This window comes from Antechinus flavipes, chromosome 6 (assembly GCF_016432865.1).
Source record: "Antechinus flavipes isolate AdamAnt ecotype Samford, QLD, Australia chromosome 6, AdamAnt_v2, whole genome shotgun sequence".
In the NCBI taxonomy this organism is placed as follows: Eukaryota; Metazoa; Chordata; class Mammalia; order Dasyuromorphia; family Dasyuridae; genus Antechinus; species Antechinus flavipes.
In genome coordinates this window covers 147,357,720-147,379,763 of record NC_067403.1, presented here as the reverse complement: position 1 = coordinate 147,379,763, position 22,044 = coordinate 147,357,720, and positions in this window count along the sequence as shown.

Here is a 22,044-nt window from a genome sequence, read left to right as displayed (position 1 = left end):
TTTATGTACCACAATTTGTTTAGTCATTTCCCAATCAATAGGAATGTTTCCAATCATTTTGCTTCTACAAGCAAATTTGTGAACACACACATATGTACATGTATACATACATATAGTTACATATATATTCATAAACATGCATATATCTATGAGCATATACCCATTTGTATGTATGTATTATGTGCATGTGTGTGTATATATATATATATATATATATATATATATATATATATATATATATATTTGTATACAGATGTATACTATGCATATGTTTGATGAATATTTTCATCTTCTCTTTTACCTCCTCAGATTATATGTCTAGCAAAGGAATCTTTAAATCAAATTATCTAGACTTTTTTTGTTACTCTCACAAAATTTCAAAATACTTTACAGAATAGGTACATTAATTCACTGCTTTTCTAACAATATGCGATTATCTTTCTATGTTCTCTGTTTCTGTCTTTCTGTGTTCTCTTCTACAATGAATATTCTCAGCTGGCTGAGTGAGAGATGAAAATTGTAGGTTTATTTTAATTTGCATTTTTCCAACTATTAGTGATCTTTTTTATTGTTAATTTGTAATTTCTGCATCACTTCCGGCCAAGATGGCGGAGAGGAAATACACTTCTGTGTAATCTCCGTGTTTTTCTCTCACTATTCATTTCATTTCATGCCTCTGAATTAATGCTCGACTGAAAAAAAACCATACAATTACTTACCAAGAGAAACCATCCTTGAGACTCGTCAAGAAAGGTCTGTTTTTGCGCGAGGGCGGGGACGGTATTTGGAAGCAGTCTGCGGGCAGCAGCTGCAACCAGAGCACAGATAGCAGCTCAGATCCGGGTAGAGCGGAGAGGGGGTAGGACGCGATCGCAGCCGTCTCTGCTGTGAGAGCTTTGCTATAGGAGCAAGTCAGCAGCCCAGCAGAGAAGCTAAAAACACCGGGGGTGAAGAATACAACCCCAAACAGCTGGAGTCTCTCGGGACCTGGCCACCCCTCCCCCACAGTGTCTTAGCCCGCTCGGATCTCAGAGCGCTCGGATCTCAGCGCGCAGGCGCCATAGCACAGTAGGACCCGTGCCTCATGAATACCCTGCCCCTCCCCCAAAGAAAGCAGCCTCCATTCAAGGGGTTTTTTTCCTTCTGTTTCTTTGATAGTTTGTCTTTGATAAATAGACAGAATGAGCAAGAAACTGAAAAAGAATTTAACCCTGGACAGCTTTTATACAGATAAAGAGCAGACTCCAAACCCTGAGGAGACTAAAAACAAACAGTCCCCAGGTGAATCCCCGAAGGAGGAGACCTTATGTCCCTCAGCACAGATGAATCTCATGGAGGAAATTAAAAAGGCTCTCACAAGGGAGCTAGAAGAAAAACGGGAAAAGGAGAGGGAGGCTCTGCAAAAGGAGAGGGAGGCTTGGCAAAAGAGCCTGGAGAAGTCAGTTAAAGAGAGAGTGGATAAAGAAACCAAATCCTTGAAAAATAGGATTAGTGAACTGGAAACAGAAAACAGCTCTCTAAAAAACAAAATTGGCGAAATGGAAAAAAATTCCACAGAACAAAAGAACTCAATTGGACAATTAGAAAAAGATCTTAAAAAAGTGAGTGAAGAAAATACCTCACTGAAAATCAGGGTCGAACAATTGGAATTGAATGACTCGAGGAGACAAGAAGAATCAGTCAAGCAAATCCAAAAAAATCAAAGAATGGAAAAGGATGTGAAATACCTTCTGGGGAAGACAACAGACCTGGAAAACAGATCCAGGAGAGACAACCTGAGAATCATCGGACTTCCAGAAAAGTATGATGAAAAAAAAAGCCTGGACACTATCTTCCAGGAAATTATCAAAGAGAACTGCCCAGAAGTCATAGAAACAGAAGGTAAAATAGACATTGAAAGAATTCATCGATCCCCTACTGAAAGGGATCCTAAAATCAAAACACCAAGGAATATAGTGGCCAAATGCCAGAACCCTCAGGCAAAGGAAAAAATACTGCAAGCGGCTAGAAAAACCCAATTCAAGTATCAAGGAGCCACAATAAGGATCACCCAGGATCTGGCAGCATCCACATTAAAGGATCGAAGGGCCTGGAATATGATATTCCGAAAGGCTAAGGAACTTGGTATGCAACCAAAAATAACTTACCCAGCGAGATTGAGCATCTTTTTCCAGGGAAGAAGATGGACATTCAACGAAGTAAGCGAATTTCATCTATTTCTGATGAAAAAGCCAGAACTTAACAAAAAATTTGATCTACAAGCACAGAACTCAAGAGAAATCTAAAAAGGTAAAGATTAATCTTGGGAACTATATTTCGGCTGTAAAGATGTATAAAGAATACATGTATACCTTGTTCTAGAAACTAGTTGTGGAAAGGACATTGTACTAGAAAAAAGGGAAAGTGGGGGTACTACATTTCATGAAGAGGCAAAGAAAACCTAGTATATCTGAGAGAAAGAATGGAGAAGAATGAAAATAGTGAGTATTTTACTGCTTTCAGAATTGGCATTAAGAGAAGAATTTTAGACATATTCAATCTATGGTGAAACTTCTCCCACCTCATTGAAAAGTGAGAAGGGAAAAGTGAAAAAGGAAGGAATAAGCTAAGTGGAAGGGAATACGGTAACTGGGAGGGAAAGGGGCAAGTTGGGGGGGGAACTCTAAGGGGGGGAGGGATACTGAAAAAGGGAGGGCTGTGAGAAGCAAGGGGAGCTCACAAGCTTAATACTGGGAAGGGGGGTAAGGGAGGGGGTAAGGGAGTAAGAAGGGAGAAAAGCATAAACCGGGGTTAACAAGATGGCAAGTAATACAGAATTGGTCATTTTAACCATAAATGTGAACGGGGTAAACTCCTCTATAAAGAGGAAGCGGTTAGCAGAATGGATTAAAAGCCAGAATCCTACAATATGTTGTATACAGGAAACACACCTGAAGCGGGGTGATACATGCAGGTTAAAGGTAAAAGGTTGGAGCAAAATCTACTATGCTTCAGGTGAAGCCAAAAAAGCAGGGGTAGCCATCCTGATCTCAGATCAAGCTAAAGCAAAAATTGATCTAATCAAAAGAGATAAGGAAGGGCACTATATCTTGCTAAAGGGTAGAATGAATAATGAAGAAGTATCTATATTAAATATATATGCACCAAGTAGTGTAGCATCTAAATTCCTAAAAGAGAAATTAAGAGAGCTGCAAGAAGAAATAGACAGTAAAACTATAATAGTGGGAGATCTCAACCTTGCACTCTCAGAATTAGATAAATCAAACCACAAAATAAATAAGAAAGAAGTCAAAGAGATAAATAGAATACTAGAAAAATTAGATATGATAGATCTCTGGAGAAAATGTAATGGGGACAGAAAGGAGTACACCTTCTTTTCAGCAGTTCATGGAACTTATACAAAAATTGATCATATATTAGGACATAAAAACCTCAAACTCAAATGCAGTAAGGCAGAAATAGTGAATGCATCCTTTTCAGACCATGATGCATTGAAAATTACATTCAATAAAAAGCCACAGGAAAGTAGACCAAAAAATAATTGGAAACTAAATAATCTCATACTAAAGAATGATTGGGTGAAACAGCAAATTATAGACATAATTAATAACTTCATCCAAGAAAATGATAATAATGAGACATCATACCAAAATGTATGGGATGCAGCCAAAGCGGTAATAAGGGGAAATCTCATATCTCTAGAGGCCTATTTGTATAAAATAGAGAAAGAGAAGGTCAATGAATTGGGCTTGCAACTAAAAATGCTAGAAAAGGAACAAATTAAAAACCCCCAATCAAACACTAAACTTGAAATTCAAAAAATAAAAGGAGAGATCAATAAAATTGAAAGTAAAAAAACTATTGAATTGATTAATAAAACTAAGAGTTGGTTCTATGAAAAAACCAACAAAATAGACAAACCCTTAGTAAATCTGATTAAAAAAAGGAAAGAGGAAAATCAAATTGTTAGTCTTAAAAATGAAAAGGGAGAACTCACCACTAACGAAGAGGAAATTAGAGCAATAATTAGGAGTTACTTTGCCCAACTTTACGCCAATAAATTCGACAACTTAAATGAAATAGAAGAATACCTCCAAAAATATAGCTTACCTAAACTAACAGAGGAAGAAGTAAATATCCTAAACACTCCTATCTCAGAAAAAGAAATAGAACAAACTATCAATCAACTCCCTAAGAAAAAAACCCCAGGACCAGATGGATTTACATCTGAATTCTATCAAACATTTAAAGATCAATTAACTCCAATGCTAAATAAACTATTTGAAGAAGTAGGGATTGAAGGAGTCCTACCAAACTCCTTTTATGACACAGATATGGTACTGATACCTAAACCAGGTAGGCTGAAAACAGAGAAAGAAAATTATAGACCAATCTCCCTAATGAATATTGATGCTAAAATCTTAAATAAAATATTAGCAAAAAGATTACAGAAAATCATCCCCAGGATAATACACTATGACCAAGTAGGATTTATACCAGGAATGCAGGGCTGGTTCAATATTAGGAAAACTATTAACATAATTGACTATATCAACAACCAACCAAACAAAAACCATATGATCATTTCAATAGATGCAGAAAAAGCATTTGATAAAATCCAACAGCCATTCCTAATAAAAACACTTGAGAGCATAGGAATAAAAGGACTTTTCCTTAAAATAGTTAGGAGCATATATTTTAAACCTTCAGTAAGCATCATATGCAATGGGGAAAAACTGGAACCTTTCCCGGTAAGATCTGGAGTGAAGCAAGGTTGCCCACTATCACCATTATTATTCAATATTGTATTAGAAACACTGGCCTCTGCAATAAGAGTCGAGAAAGAGATTAAAGGAATTAGAGTAGGCAATGAGGAAACCAAACTATCACTCTTTGCAGATGATATGATGGTATACCTAGAAAACCCCAGAGATTCTACTAAAAAGCTATTAGAAATAATTCATAATTTTAGCAAAGTAGCAGGATACAAAATAAATCCCCATAAATCCTCAGCATTCTTATACACCACCAACAAAATCCAAGAGCAAGAGATACAAAGAGAAATTCCATTCAAAATAACTGTTGATAGCATAAAATATTTGGGAATCTACCTACCAAAGGAAAGTCAGGAATTATATGAGCAAAATTACAAAAAAGTTTTCACACAAATAAAGTCAGACTTAAATAATTGGAAAAATATTAAGTGCTCTTGGATAGGCCGAGCAAATATAATAAAGATGACAATACTCCCTAAACTAATCTATTTATTTAGTGCTATACCAATCAGACTTCCAAGAAAATATTTTAATGATTTAGAAAAAATAACAACAAAATTCATATGGAACAATAAAAAGTCGAGAATCTCAAGGGAATTAATGAAAAAAAAATCAAATGAAGGTGGTCTAGCTGTACCAGATCTAAAATTATATTATAAAGCAGCAGTCACCAAAACCATCTGGTATTGGCTTAGAAATAGATTAGTGGATCAGTGGAAAAGGTTAGGTTCACAAGACAGAATAGTCAACTATAGCAATCTAGTGTTTGACAAACCCAAAGATTCTAAATTTTGGGATAAGATTTCATTATTTGATAAAAACTGCTGGGATAACTGGAAATTAGTATGGCAGAAATTAGGCAAGGACCCACACTTAACACCACATACCAAGATAAGATCAAAATGGGTCCATGACCTAGGCATAAAGAACGAGATTATAAATAAATTAGAGGAACATAGGATAGTTTATCTCTCAGACTTGTGGAGGAGAAAGAAATTTGTGACCAAAGATGAACTAGAGACCATTACCAATCACAAAATAGAAAATTTTGATTATATCAAATTAAAAAGCCTTTGTACAAACAGAACGAATGCAAACAAGATTAGTAGGGAAGTAACAAACTGGGAAAACATCTTTACAATTAAAGGTTCTGATAAAGGCCTCATTTCCAAAATATATAGAGAACTGACTCAAATTTATAAAAAATCAAGCCATTCTCCAATTGATAAATGGTCAAAGGATATGAACAGACAATTTTCAGATGAAGAAATTGAAACTATTACCACTCACATGAAAGAGTGTTCCAAATCACTATTGATCAGAGAAATGCAAATTAAGACAACTCTGAGATATCACTACACTCCTGTCAGATTGGCTAAGGTGACAGGAAAAAACAATGATGAATGTTGGAGGGGATGCGGGAAAACGGGGACATTGATGCATTGTTGGTGGAGTTGTGAACGAATCCAGCCATTCTGGAGAGCGATCTGGAATTATGCCCAAAAAGTTATCAAACTGTGCATACCCTTTGATCCAGCAGTGTTTCTATTGGGCTTATACCCCAAAGAGATACTAAAAAAGGGAAGGGGACCTGTATGTGCCAAAATGTTTGTAGCAGCCCTGTTTATAGTGGCTAGAAACTGGAAAATGAATGGATGCCCATCAATTGGAGAATGGCTGAGTAAATTGTGGTATATGAATGTTATGGAATATTATTGCTCTGTAAGGAATGACCAGCAGGATGAATACAGAGAGGCTTGGAGAGACCTACATGGACTGATGCTAAGTGAGATGAGCAGAACCAGGAGATCATTATACACTTCGACAACGATATTGTATGAGGATGTATTCTGATGGAAGTGGATTTCTCTGACAAAGAGACTTAACTGAGTTTCATTGGAGAAATGATGGACAGAAACAGCTACACCCAAAGAAGGAATACTGGGAAATGAATGTGAACTATTTGCATTTTTGATTTTCTACCCGAGTTATTTTTACCTTCTGAATCCAATTCTCCCTGTGCAACAAGAGAACTGTTTGGTTCTGCAAATATGTATTGTATCTAGGATATACTGCAACATGTTTAGCATATATAGGACTGCTTGCCATCCTGGGGGGGGGGGGAGGAGGGAGGGAGGGGAAAAAACGAAACATAAGTGATTGCAAGGGATAATGTCGTGTAGAAATTATCCTGGCATGGATTCTGTCAATGCGAAGTTATTATTAAATAAAATAAAATTTATTATAAAAAAAAAAATTTGTAATTTCTGTTCTGAGAACATTTTAATCATATATTTTGACCACATATATAGGAAAATTGGCAATTGATATTATATATCTCTTCTAATTGTTTTTAACCAAATATATGGGATGCCAATATTTTTTCTCTTCTATTTTAAGCTAATATTTTACTTTTACCTACAAAGCTACTTATTTTGAATTTTATAATTGCCTCTATACCTTATTTAGTTAAGAATTCAATCTTTCTCTATGTTCATGAAAGGAATATAATATGCTTATTTTCTAATGGTTTTGGGATAGAATCTTTAAGCAATAATTGGGGTATAGCTAAATGAAATAATGATTAGAGTATTGGACTTATATACAGTAAAATTTTTGTTCAGACACTTACTATCTGTGTGACTAGGCAAGCTGCTTTATCTCTCTCAGTTCATTTGCCTCTTCTATAAAATGGGGATAATAATAGCATCTAATTCACAAGATTACTGTGAGGATCAAATGAAATATATGTGTAAAGCATTTTCCAAAATTCTAAGCATTTTATAAATCTCAAGAATTATAAAATGTTTAGGGCAACTAGTTGGTGCAGTGGATAGAACACTAGGCCTGAAGTCAGGAGCATCTAAGTTCAAATCTGGCCTCAGACACTTAATACTTCTTAGTTATGTGACCCTGGGTAAGTCACTAACCCCAATTGCCTCAGCAGTATACATATATACATATATATATATATATTATATATATATATATATATATATATATATAATGTTGGTCTAAATTTAATTTTTACTATGTTGTTGTTTTTTTTTTAATTTCTCAGAATTGCTTTCCTAGGTAATTTATGGTTAGAGGGTTGTTGAACATAGTTATTAAAGGCAATTTCCCCTCTGATTCTTACTTCTCTAGCCTGATTTATTACTCTTTGCTTAATGGTATCAAATGGTTTTGATAGTTCCTGTTTTTCAAAGAGTTTAAGGTCTTTATTACTCTCTTGTTTTTTTTTTTTTCTTAATCTTTTGGCATATGTATTTTTTACTGTTATTTTGTCTAGCTTTATTAAAAAACTCAAATAATTTTTGGCACATCATTAAATATGTAAATGAACTTTGGTAGTTTTTTCATTTGCATATTTTATTTGTATGGCCCACCCATGAGCACCAAAGGTTACTTTTGTTCTCAAGGACACTTCTTTATTATTTTAAGGAGAATTGTAATGATCTATATAAATATTGAGGGTGCTTTAACATATTGACTACTGGGTTCATTTTTCTTTCTCAATTTTCTTCTTCTAAAAGAAATAACCTTTTGGATATTGTTGGGGCTATATAGAAATACTATTGATTTTTGTGAAACTATTCTGTTGCCTAAAGGTTTATTAAAGCTCTTATCTCAAGTATTTTCTTTGTGGATTCTATAAAATTTTGAAAACAGACCCATCATGTTATCTCTACTTCTTTTTGCCTATAAGTTATTTCTGTTACCATTACTAGAACCAGTGTAACAATCTCTACAGGGTTAATTCCCCAACTCCTATTCACCTTTATAAGTTGGATCTCCATGGAGTAGTTTCTATGACTACAGAAGGCTCCAGGGATTCTCTGATGGATCAGATCTCTAGCATTGTTGTTTATGAACCTGAACTAGTGTGCTTCTCATTAACATGAATCAGTAAGACTCAATTTGCATTGAGAAAATGGTATTTAGTGATATTAGGAATGGCAGTTACCAAACATTTTTCCCTCTACAGGAAATATACTCAAAATCCTTGGGGAGAGTGGTCTCAAACTCAAGTTAGAAAGGTAATGAAGCATACGTATGGGGAATACATATGGGGGAATGGAACTTCACAAGTAGAGCTTCCCAATTCAATCCCCCTAGATTTGGTTTTTTATTGAATTCCAAGAATCAGTGTCTTCAGAGAGCCACAAATCAGCATGCTCTTTAACATGGGGCAGGGGAGAGTAAACATGAGCTACTGCCTCCAGGTGACTATCCTTCTTTAACTTTGTGTTTGTGTTTGTCCTTGGAGTGGATCTCTCTGCTTTCTGTTCTGGTAAAATATGTTACATCTTACTGTTGCATCTTACTGAGATAATTTATCTTCTGGTACAGGTGCTAGCATTATTAACTATTCCCCAGTACAAACACCAATAACTTCCAATGTCTCCTTAGTACTCCTGTTTATCATGCAATATAATATATCAACTGTATCACCAAAATCATTCCCTTTTCCATTGGTTATGTACTTAAAAATATACTTCTGGTTGTCAGTGGCCCTTAGGCCCTCTCCCTTCATTTCTCCCTTTAAAAAAATCAATTTACATATTTATACCTTCTTGTGAATTTTTAATGTCTCATAAACTAACTTTTTATATTCTTTAACTCTTATTTCAATCGTTCATCTTTTCCTTTTTTATTTGCCTACAGTTATTTTATTTTTAAATTTATTTTAAAGTTAAATACAAAATAGAAAAAGAAAAAAAAAGTGTGTATAGAAGAAAATGAGAGGATTCAAAATATAAAGCAATAAATTTCCATTTCAAGAAAGCCTATACTATAAACACTACACATTGTGTTCAGAGCTGTTCATCTTTGCTGACATAAGTTTTCTTTGTTTCTTTGCTGTGAAAGTTTTACTTTATTTTTCCCTTTCCTCCTTCCCTAAGAAAGCTACAATCAAATGTGGCTACACACATGCACACATATATTTCTTTATATTTACACATTTTTACATATACATATGTATATACACATGTACATATATGTATATACAAACCTATATACCCACATATATATACACTCCATCTTTCCTATTAAAAAAAGTCTCATTAGAGGCAGAAAAATCTTTTAACAAAATACAGCACTGATTCCTATTAAAAACACTAGAAAACATAGGAATAAAGGGAGTTTTCCTTAAAGTAATAAGTATTATCTACCTAAAACTTATAGCAAGCATTATTTATAATGAAGAGAAACTGGGCAAATTCCCAATAAAATCGGGGATGAAACAAGGATGCCCATTATCACCACTATTACTCAACATTGTATTAGAAATGCTGGCTTTAGCAATAAGAAAAGAAAAAGAAATTAAAGTAATTATAATAGACAATGAAGACATAGAATTATAACTCTTTACAGATGATATGATAATATGCTTAGAGAATCATTAAGCTGATTATAGAAAGGCCTGGAAAAATTTACATGAACTAATGCTGAGTGAAACAAGCAGAATTAGGAATACATTGTACATAATAACAGCAAGAATTTGCAATGATCTACTATTAAAAGCTTGGTTGTTTTCAGTAGTTCAGTGATCCAAAGCAATTCCAATAGACTTTGGACAAAAACTTCCATCTGAATCCAGAAAAAGAACTAAGGAGTCTGGATATAAATGAAGACATTCTTTGTTCATTTTTTTTCTGTTTTTTTTTTTTTTTGGGGGGGGGGGTTATCTCTCCCATGGTTTTTCCCTTTTGATCTGGTTTTTCTCTCCCTCCATAATTCATAAAGCAATTTGTATTAAAAATATAGAAACTTACTACAATAAAAAATAAAATATAAACATAGAATAATTTTATTTGATAAATTCTTTTCTTGGCAATTACATGTTGAGGGATTATAAATAATTATTTTCTTGTATGTTTATTGTTTGGAGTATTTGCAATTAGAATACTGTTCTCACAACTATTTTTTTCTTTTCTTTCTTTTTTATAGGAATATATTAAGTAACTTTTCTTATTGATGATTATACTCAAGATTTCAAGAAATATATATATTTTGGTGCAATCTGAGTTCCTTTGCCTTTTGACATATGCTAAACAATTTCATTACATGGTTTCTATTGGGTTTAGGATAACTTTAATTATTTGAATTGCTTCTTATTTATATTTGGAAGTATTTTCAACTAAATGTTTGCCGACTTTCTTGTGTACATCTCTCTCTCTCTCTCTCTCTCTCTCTCTCTCTCTCTCTCTCTCTCTCTTACAATTAGAAATGTTAAATTTCATCAATATGTGCCTTCATATTTGAAGTATATTTAACTTTATTTTGTTCTTGTTCTATTTTTTTATTTATATATATATATATATATATGGGTAATTTTACAGCATTGACAACTGACAAACCTTTTGTTCCAATTTTTCCTCTCCTTCCCCCCATCCCCTCTCCTAGATGTCAGGATGACCAGTAAGTGTTAAATATATTAGAGTATAAATTAGATACGTAATAAGTATACATTACCAAACAGTTATTTTGCTGTACAAAAAGAATCGGACTCTGAAATATTGTACAATTAGCCTGTGAAGGAAATCCAAATGCCGGCAGGCAAAAATATAGGGATTGGGAATTCAATGTAATGGTTCTTAGTCATCTCAGAGTTCTTTCGCTGGGCGTAGCTGGTTCAGTTTATTATTGCTCCATTGGAACTGATTTGGTTCAGCTCATTGCTGAAGATGGCCAGGTCCATCAGAATTGGTCATCATATAGTATTGTTGTTGAAGTATATAATGATCTCCTGGTCCTGCTCATTTTACTCAGCATCAGTTCATGTAAGTCTCTCCAGGCCTTTCTGAAATCATCCTGTTGGTCATTTCTTACAGAACAATAATGTTCCATAATATTCATTTACCACAATTTATTCAGCCATTCTCCAATTGATAGGCATCTCCTCAGTTTCCACTTTCTAGTCACTACAAAAAGGGCTGCCACAAACATTTTGGCACATACCGGTCCCTTTCCCTTCTTTAAGATCTCTTTGGGATATAAGCCCAGTAGAGACACTGCTGGATCAAAGGATATGCACAGTTTGATAACTTTTTGAGCATAGTTCCAAATTGCTTTCCAGAATGGTTGGATGTATTCACAATTCCATCAACAATATATTAGTGCCCCTGTTTTCCCATATCCCCTCCAACATTCTGCATTATCTTTCCCTGTCATTCTAGCCAGTCTTACAGGTGTGTAGTGTTATCTCAGAATTGTCTTAATTTGCATTTCTCTGATTAATAATGACTTGGAGCATCTTTTCATATGGCTAGAAATAGTTTCAATTTCTTCATCTGAGAATTGTCTGTTCATATCCTTTAGCCATTTATCAATTGGAGAATGGCTTGATTTCTTATAAATTAGAGTCAATTCTCTATATATTTTGGAAATGAGTCCTGTATCAGAACCTTTGACTGTAAAAAATATTTTCCCAGTTTATTGCTTCCTTGTTCTATTTTTCTATAGCCAAACTCTAGGGTTTTAGATTAGTGCTTTGTTTTCTATATTTGGAAATTCTGAACAATTTTCTTATGTTATTCTCTGCTTAATGGTATTCAGGGATTCGAGTTTATCATATTCTTCTGAGAAAGCAATGATCCATTCAGTTTGTCTTTGCATCTTTTTTTGAGTTTTGCTTGTAAAAGGATCGTGTCTTCTTTTAATTTTTTTTTGTGTTTTGCTTCATTTCCACTGTATTTTCCATCAATTCAGTATTTTTAAAATTTCAAATCAGTCATTCTCTCACTTCTATGAAAATTGTGTACTAAGAATTAAAATGTTAAAATCTGCTAATTGCTCCTATTCTCTAGCTATAAATTATTATAAATATTCACATTAAGTATTGTGATTTCTCACTTAAATTATGATAAAATTTCTTTTTTTTCCCTGAGGCAATTGGGGGTAAGTGATTTGCCCAGAGTCACACAGCTAGAAAGTGTTAAGTGTCTGAGATCAGATTTAAGCTCAAGTCCTCCTGACTTCAAGGCTGGTGCTCTATCCACTGTGCCACCTAGCTGCCCCTAAAACTTCATAATATTGCTTTAGGTTCTCTTAGAAATCCAAGGGATTCTACATTTTATTAGAATTCAGTTCACTTTCTTTTATAATATTTAAAAGAGCTTTGTAATTTCTTTTAAGATATCATTAGAGTCCTAGATTTGGGATTATGTTTGTGAACTTAATGGGTTTTTTAAATCAAATTTTCTTCTTGAAATTTTTGATGGTTCAATCTTATTTTATTTCTTCATATTCTTTTCTTATCCAGTTTATGACTCGCCCCTTGTCCCCTTGCTGATTGGTATATCCTGGGACTGAGCTGCAAATCTATTTCAGCCTCCTTCATCAGTAAGGAATTATTTGAAAATTGACCTGAGGCTCCACCCTATGTATCCTCTAGGAGAATCAAACTTGTACCAAATTGGTTTATACACCTCCTGGTTATAGTTCCTTTCTTGTCTGTCTGTCTGTCTGTCTCTCTCTCTCTCTCTCCCCCCCCTTTATATTCTGAAATGGGATCACCATGTCTCACTTTAAGCAGAATTCAGGAATTTAGTATTGAGGGGAATAAAAAATGAATTTTAATATAGATCCCCTGTTCTTGATGGTACCTAATCTAGAACAAATCCTGGACAGAAAATAGCACGCTTTCTATGGTTATTTCTCATAGTTGAGAAAAATCTTTTTTTTTTCATTTGTTGCTGGATGAGATATGGGCAGTAATGTGCATAACTAGACTCTACAGCAAGAAAATGCTTTAATCTGGTCTCTATACAAAAATATTATGAATAAGTTTATGTTGTCCTCTCTTATACATGGAGGCTGGTTAGGGGAGAAATGATGAGTTAATGATTTAAATAGTAATATTATCTAGTATTAAATAATAAAGATTTTTATATTATTGGAGTTCTCTTTCTATGTCTCTCTATGTGTCTGTCTCTCTATCTCTGTGGTTCTCTGTGTCTCCATCTCTGTCTGTCATTCTCTCTGTCTGTGTATATATGTCTATCTTTCTGTGGATGTCTGTCTATCTCTCTATTTCTCTTTGTCTGTCTGTTTACTGGCTGCTTTTCCTTCCTCCTCCCCAGCTCCCCTGTTTCTCTCTCTCCTGTAGATTCAGGTGTGATTGCCATGTATCTGGCATTTATTTCCTTATGTACATATGTCCCTGCATAGGCCTGTGTGTCTTGGGATATTTAGAGAAAGGTTAATTTGTCATCTGATTGTCCTTTAAGTCAAAAGCTACTATTTTTCATTACACTCATGAATGTAGAGGGATGTACAAATGTTCAATCATAAAAAAATCTGAGTATCTCAGTCATATATAATAGCTAGTTATAAATATGAATGAGAAACAGTGAGGTAATGTTTCCTTTCTTACTTTTTCTTCTTCCCCAAATTGTGTTCTGGTTTAATATTGGCCACTTCTATTCTGAAGAGCTGAAGAGTTCTGGAGTCTGTTAAAGTGGTTCATGAGAACTGATTGTTAAATTTTCAGTGAGATCATTTATTCTTCTAAAAATCATAAATACTATATTTCAGGGGCAACTAAGTAGCACATTGGTTCAAATATTGGGCATGAAAATAGGAAAATTTATTTTCCCAAGTTCAAATCAGGCCTCCGTCATTTACTAATTGTTTAAACCTAGTCAAGTAACCTAATCCTCTTTGGAAACCCAGTTCCTCCTCTAATAGATGATCTAGACAAGGAAATTGCAAATTATTGCAGAATCTTTGCCAAGAAAACCCTAAAATGGGGTCATAGAGAGCTGGATATAACCAAAATGACCCAACAACAACAAACAATCCAGAACTTGGCTTATTCTTTGGTTGACTATCTATACTTAGGAAAATGATAGAGAAAATATTGAAGAATCAGAATAATTGTAAAATGTGTTATGAATACATTTTTTCTTCAAAGATTGCACTATTGCTTCCATTCAATGTCTCTAGCATTAGTTCTTCATATTAAATAATTCACTTCCTCATCCCCTCATCCTAAGTATCCTTTACTTCAGAATAGAGACAAAGAGAATAAATTAGAATTAGATTGTGGAAATAGAATGTGTAAAATCTCATCATAACAAGTGGTAATAATTCTTGTAGCAACTACCTTATAATGTTGTTGGCAGCATCAAATGGGTTAAATGTGTTTGTTCAGAAATATAGTAAATTATCTTTTAAAAATGAGATTGAGTGAAATTTTACAATTTCTTCAGTTATGAAATATGTGATATAATAACACCTTTTTCACAGGTTTGTTGTGAATATGAATTGAAATATTCTTAAAACAGCACAGTGCCTAGAATATAACAAAATATAATAAATATAGATTCCATTCCCTTATCCTCCTTCCCTCCCTCATTTTAATATGTGTACTTGAAATTTGAGGGGGTTGCTAAGGAAGAAAAAAATTAAATTGTCTTTTAAAGCAATGAAAAAGTCTAGACCTAATAGTACCTTGAAATAATTCACTGAGTTCACTGGCCACAAACAATTAATATATTTAAAAAGTGCCAAGATCTTTAATGAATAAAGAATATATTCACCACTATTTCAGAATGAACTACAAGGTAAATCTATAGGTAAAGATATGGTATATTATGTGGACAGAGGGAAGGAAGAGGAGGAAAGTGAGGAAGGAAGGAAGGAAGAAAGGAAGGAAGGAAGGAAGGAAGGAAGGAAGGAAGGAAGGAAGGAAAGTAGGTAAGGAAGAGAAGGACCTCCAAGTTATTTTCCAGTTTTAAATCTATTATACTGTGTTCCATTTTTTTTCTTCAAATGGAGAAATTTTGCTGAGTTACCTATGCTCACTGAAACAGGAGCTGGCAATTTAGATTTTGACCAAAAAACATGACTTTTGCTTCAATTGATTGTCAATAGATCACGACACCCAACACCATGTTTATTGTATTTTAAATTGTTCCCTTCCTTCTAATATTGAGAAATACCTAAATTGTTTTCCTGATAGCTCAAAGGTCAGGTTTTTTTTTGAAACAGCTTGCTATTTAGAATCATCTATTTAATATTCTCATTACTGACAGCTTCAAACTTTTTTCTTCCTTTTCCATTTTCAGTAAATAGGCACTCATTAGTTTCTACATAATTCATTCTTAAAGATCTATTTCCTGCTTTTACTTTTTTTCCTTTCATGATTAGAATGGCATATTCTTGTGAAAACTGACTTTATGTTGTTTAAAGATGATAGTTCATTTTTAAATTGAAAATTGAATCAGTTTATTCCATAGCTAAATTCTAAATGAAATTACAAGCTAGGTGTTATTCATATATCTTATGCATTTGTTCAATAGGGCAAAAGATCATTTTCTTAGTAATCATTTACATTTCATTCAAGGGAAGTAAATGTTTATTCATCTTAGTGCCTTTTATTATAGAAAGAGGAATAACCAAGGCTAAGTCAGGAAAAAAAAAAAAGGAATGCCTATTGTTGTGAGCCACACTTTTCCCAATCTGACCCTGTCTATGTATACATAATTAAATTTTGATTGAAATATAAATATATACTTTCCCAATTTATAGAGAAATGTAAAGTTGCTAAACAACTATTTAATGTTCTCTTTGAAAGTTGGGAAAATAATTTAAATTATATGATTTAGAGTCACCTACTTACTGTTACAAGAAAAAAAATCCATATAGTTTATAAAAACTAAGATGGACATTAAATTCTAACACTTGTCATTACCAATAGTGCTTACACTGGGGACAGGAAGGATCTGTGTGATGAAATATAATTAGTCAATATACCATACAATAGATGTTTCTGTTCCAAACAATGATTTCTCGGACTTAAGAGAGATCTTCCTTCTTCTGATGATAATATAACCCGCTAAGTGATGCCTTTGGTTCCTGTTCAAGAAGAATTTTATCCCAGAGAATAAAAATATAATTCCATTATAGGTATAAATGATTTCTTGCAACTAAAAATGTACATTAAATATAAAAGCTATAGTTGAATAATGCATGAATGATTTCCTGAGCTTGTAATATTTCTGAGATTCATATTTTCATGACTAGGCTAATTTTAAAAGCATACATCACTGACCATCTCTCTTTGCCCTTCAAATTTCAGAGTCACTGAGTTTCAGTATCTGATGGCTGACCACATAGCATCATAAAATTTAAAATTCAAAGAGCCCTAAAATGAAGATTTTATCATAAGGTAATTATAAACTTGTTCTATTCTTGTGGAATTCATAATCAGCTTTCATTTTATCTAGTTTATGTGTATAATCCTTGCTACCACTGACGTAAAGGCTGATGATATCTTTAACTTTTAAATTCTGATCTGCAAGTGGATTAAGTTGATTAGCTGTGTTCACTAAGTTCAACATCAATATCATAGGCTCCTAAGAAATGGTGGTCACTTGATTGCCTAAATCAGAAAGAGCTGATCTAAACTCTAAGTTTATCAAAGTGGAATTGGGCCTCTGAATGACCCCTGCACTTCCATCCTGAATGAGATAGGATGATCTAATCTAAAAAAAAAAAAAAAATGAACGGGTTTTTAATCTATCAAAATTGTCACACAATTATTAAAATTGAGTCAATCAAAGTATCCTACATTTTGTTCTCAAATTTATTAGTGACCATTTCCATTTGAAAACTAAATATAATATCAACATGTATGAGGTAAAATTAGGCTTCATCTTTGCATAAATATTGTCAAGGTGTTTCATCCTCATATTTTTAAATATCAAATAAAGTAAACCCTACTACAACTCTCAGAATAAGACATAATTCAAAGTTAACAATAATTTGTGGGGATTTTTTTTCATTTCCATAAATGGCTTTGTCCAAATTGAATGCTAAAAGTAAGTGTAAAATCACTTACTGGCAACTGAGCAAAAAGTGTGCATATTATCATTACAACATTCTGTCATCACCTCCTTTTTTTAAAAATCAGTGTCCAAATCTTTCAAATATTATATGCAGATTTTAAAATTAGGGATAAGGGAAAGAAACTAATCTTGTTTCAAAATATTAAAGATGTTTAGAATTCAGTGAGAATTCATACACACACACACACACACATACACCAAAATATCAAGAAGTAGTACAAAGGCAGCCTTTCATAAATGTTTCCATTTCACATCAAATTTAAAGCTATGACAACTGTATTTCTATTTACATATCCTTTACCAGACAATACCTTGAAAGAAAGCATAAGAGGAATATTAACTGTCAAAAAACCCCACTAAAACTCACCAGGATCATTTCTATTGATGGGCAGTTGAAATACATGAGGGAAGATAGTTATAGTAATGGTATCTCTGTAATTATTTTGACAAAGCTATGACAGAACTATTTTGTTCCTTGATAGACAAACATAATTCATGAAATGTGCTGTGTGATTCCTTAGTCTTCACCACATCCCTTTCAGGGCTGCCTTTCATCAAAAACCAAATCCAACTGAATGGAAAACTGATTTTTTTTAAAATGTATTTACTGTTTTTTTTTTATTTTTTCAGGGATAACTTTGCTATTTCATGCTGCATTAATAGATTCTTTTTTATCAAAATAAACATACATGCTATAACGAGAGATTTATTACTGGAAAAGGAAGGACCTTAGAGGTCATTTCTTCCAAAATCCTTATTTTTCAAGTGAAAAAAAAAATTAGGGGTCAGAGAACCTGAATGACACTCCCCAAGATCATGCAAGTAGTAAACAACAGAGTCTGAATTTGAATCCAAGACATCTGTCTGATTTCACATTCAGTATTCATTCCACTTTACCACACTGTCTTGCTACTATTATTCTTTGATTACAATAATGAATGATGTTCAATTATTATCAGACAAAAATCAAGTTAAATTTTACAATGACTGAAAATAATTTTGAGGACTGTCACAAGGTTTCCACTACTTGTCAAGTAGGTCAAAATTCCTTAGCTCTTGCAATGATTCCTTATGCTACCAGCAAACAGCAAAGCATATTATTTCTAAGCATTTGTTTGCATCATGGAAAAATTTGGCCTATGTGTCTAATGAAATACATATATTAGGGTTCTTGTCAGTTCTGTAAAGCCCAAGTACCAACTGTATTTTAAATTTTCTATTCAACAGAAAGAACATGGTTAAGTGTAGTCTCGGTGATTTAATTCATGATGACTAGTAGTATTAATTCAAAATCAGAAAATAATTGTATTTCCTGTCTCAATATTAATATCCAGTGATTTGTGTCAACAACTAACAATGAGAAGCCAGCATGAGACACCAAAACTATAGAAACCTGCTGGTACTAGAAAAAGTCTGCATTAGCAAAGGCAAAAACAAAGAAACATACCTTTTCCATTCACAAAATCAGATTATATAGAATACAAATTCCTATATTCAAATAAAACTAAGTCATGCTGAGAGAATCACAGTCACCTCCTAAATCTCAGAAGAGTTCAAGAATGGGGCCAAAATAGCTGATGTTAAATTATGCAATACAGATAAACATTGACACAGAACACAAGTTTTGAAAGTCAATGTGAAAGTATGCCAGAGGGGAATATTGACTAGATAAGGGAAAATTTTGAACAAACATACAAGCCTGAAAGAGCACAATATAACCAGGGGAGGAGGAGACTGTAGGGTGTAGGAGCCTATTTATAAAATTTTTGATGCATATAATGTAAGCAAGCATTGAATGACTCTCTATTCAAAGAAAAAGAAAGAGCTTAAGTCTGCAAATATGTATGACAGTACGATTGGTAGTAGCGGAGAACTGGAAAAGACAGTAGATGCCTATTGGTGGGAAAATAAATTAATCGAATAAATTATTAAATAAATCGAATTAATGGAAAGAAATTGTGACATAAGAAACAATGCAGGACTTCCGGTTAAGATGGCGGAGAGGAGGCTCACAGTTGCATAAGCTCCGCGCTTTCTCTCACTATCCACTTCATTACAAGCCTCTGAATCAATGCTTGACTGAAAAAAACCCACAAATAGTTACCAAGAGAAGCCATCCTTGAGATCCGCCAAGAAAGGTCTGTCTTTACTGGAGGGCTGGGGCGGTTTTAGATCGGGCGCAGGCGGCGGGCAGCGGCAGTGAGAGCACGGGAGCAGACTGGAGAGGGGGTGGAGAGTGATCGTAGCCGTTTCTGCGGGGAGAGCTTCGCTACAGGTTTGGATAATTTCCTCCGGCAGCAAGTCAACAGCCCAGCAGAAAAGCTAAAAACACCGGGGCTGAAGAATACAACCGCAAACAGCTGAAGTCTCTCAGGACCTGGCCCCCCCCCCTTCCCCCCCCTCAGTGACTCAGCACGCTCTGGGATCTCAGAGCGCAGGCGCAGCACAGTCCTGCTAGTGCCTCACTGCTGCCCCCTGCAGTCTGTAGAGGAAGCTCGATAACACACCCAGCCCCCCCCCAAAGAAAGACTCCAGTTTTTTCTGTTTTTCTTTGGTAGTTTGTCTCTGATTAATAGACAGAATGAGCAAGAAGCTGAAGAGGACTTTAACCCTTGACAGCTTCTACACAGATAGAGAGCAGACTCTAAATCCTGAGGAGACTAAAAACAGGCAGTCCCCAGGTGATTCCCCAAAGGAGGAGATCGGCTGTTCCTCAGCACAGATGAACCTCATAGAAGTGATTAAAAAGGCTCTCACAAGGGAGCTAGAAGAAAAATGGGAAAAGAGTCTGGAGAAAGTTAAAGAGAGAGTGGATAAAGAAGTAAAATCCTTGAAAAATAGGATTAGTGAACTGGAAACAGAAAACAGCTCTCTAAAAAACAAAATTGGCGAAATGGAAAAAAATTCCACAGAACAAAAGAACTCAATTGGACAATTAGAGAAAGATTTTAAAAAAGTGAGTGAAGAGAATACCTCACTGAAAATCAGAATTGAACAAGTGGAATTGAATGACTCGAGGAGACAAGAAGAATCAGTCAAGCAAATCCAAAAAAATCAAACAATGGAGAAAAATGTGAAATACCTTCTGGGGAAGACAACAGACCTGGAAAACAGATCCAGGAGAGACAATCTGAGAATCATTGGACTCCCAGAAAAACATGATGAAAAAAAAAGCCTGGACACTGTCTTCCAGGAAATTATCAAAGAGAATTGCCCAGAAGTCATAGGAACAGAGGAAAAAATAAACATTGAAAGGATTCATCGATCACCCACTGAAAGGGATCCTAAAATCAAAACACCAAGGAATATAGTGGCCAAATGCCAGAACCCTCAGGTGAAAGAAAAAATATTGCAAGCGGCTAGAAAAACCCAATTCAAGTATCAAGGAGCCACAATAAGGATCACCCAGGATCTGGCAGCATCCACATTAAAAGATCGAAGGGCCTGGAATATGATATTCCGAAAAGCTAAGGAACTTGGTATGCAACCAAAAATAACTTACCCAGCGAGAATGAGCATCTTTTTCCAGGGAAGAAGATGGACATTCAACGAAGTAAGCGAATTTCATCTATTTCTGATGAAAAAACCAGAACTTAACAAAAAGTTTGATCTACAAATATAGAACTCAAGAGAAATCTAAAAAGGTAAAGATTAATCTTGGGAACTATATTTTGACTATATAGATGTATAAAGAATACATGTATACCTTGTTCTAGAAATTGATGTGGAAAGGACATTGTACCAGAAAAAGGGTAAAGTGGGGGTAGTACATCTCATGAAGAGGCATAGGAAACCTATTATATCTGAGAGAAAGAATGGAGGGGGATGAATATAGTGGGTATCTTACTGCCTTCAGAATTGGCTTTAAGTGAAAAATCTTAAGACATATTCAATCTATGGTGAAACTTCTCCCATCTCATTGAAAAGTGAGAAGGGAAAAGTGGAAAGGGAAGGAATAAGCTAAGGGGAAGGGAATACGGGAACTGGGAGGGAAAGGGGTAAGATAGGGGGAGGAACTCTAAGGAGGGGGGAGGGATACTAAAAAGGGAGGGCTGTGAGAAGCAAGGGGTGCTCACAAGCTTAATACTTGGAAGGGGGGGAAAGGGGAAAGAAGGGAGGAAAGCATAAACCGGGGTTAACAAGATGGCAAGTAATACAGAATTGGTCATTCTAACCATAAACGTGAACGGGGTAAACTCCCCCATAAAGAGAAAGCGGTTAGCAGAATGGATTAAAAGCCAGAATCCTACAATATGTTGTTTACAGGAAACACACCTGAAGCGGGGAGATACATGCAGGTTAAAGGTAAAAGGTTGGAGCAAAATCTACTATGCTTCAGGTGAAGTCAAAAAAGCAGGGGTAGCCATCCTGATCTCAGATCAAGCTAAAGCAAAAATTGACCTAATTAA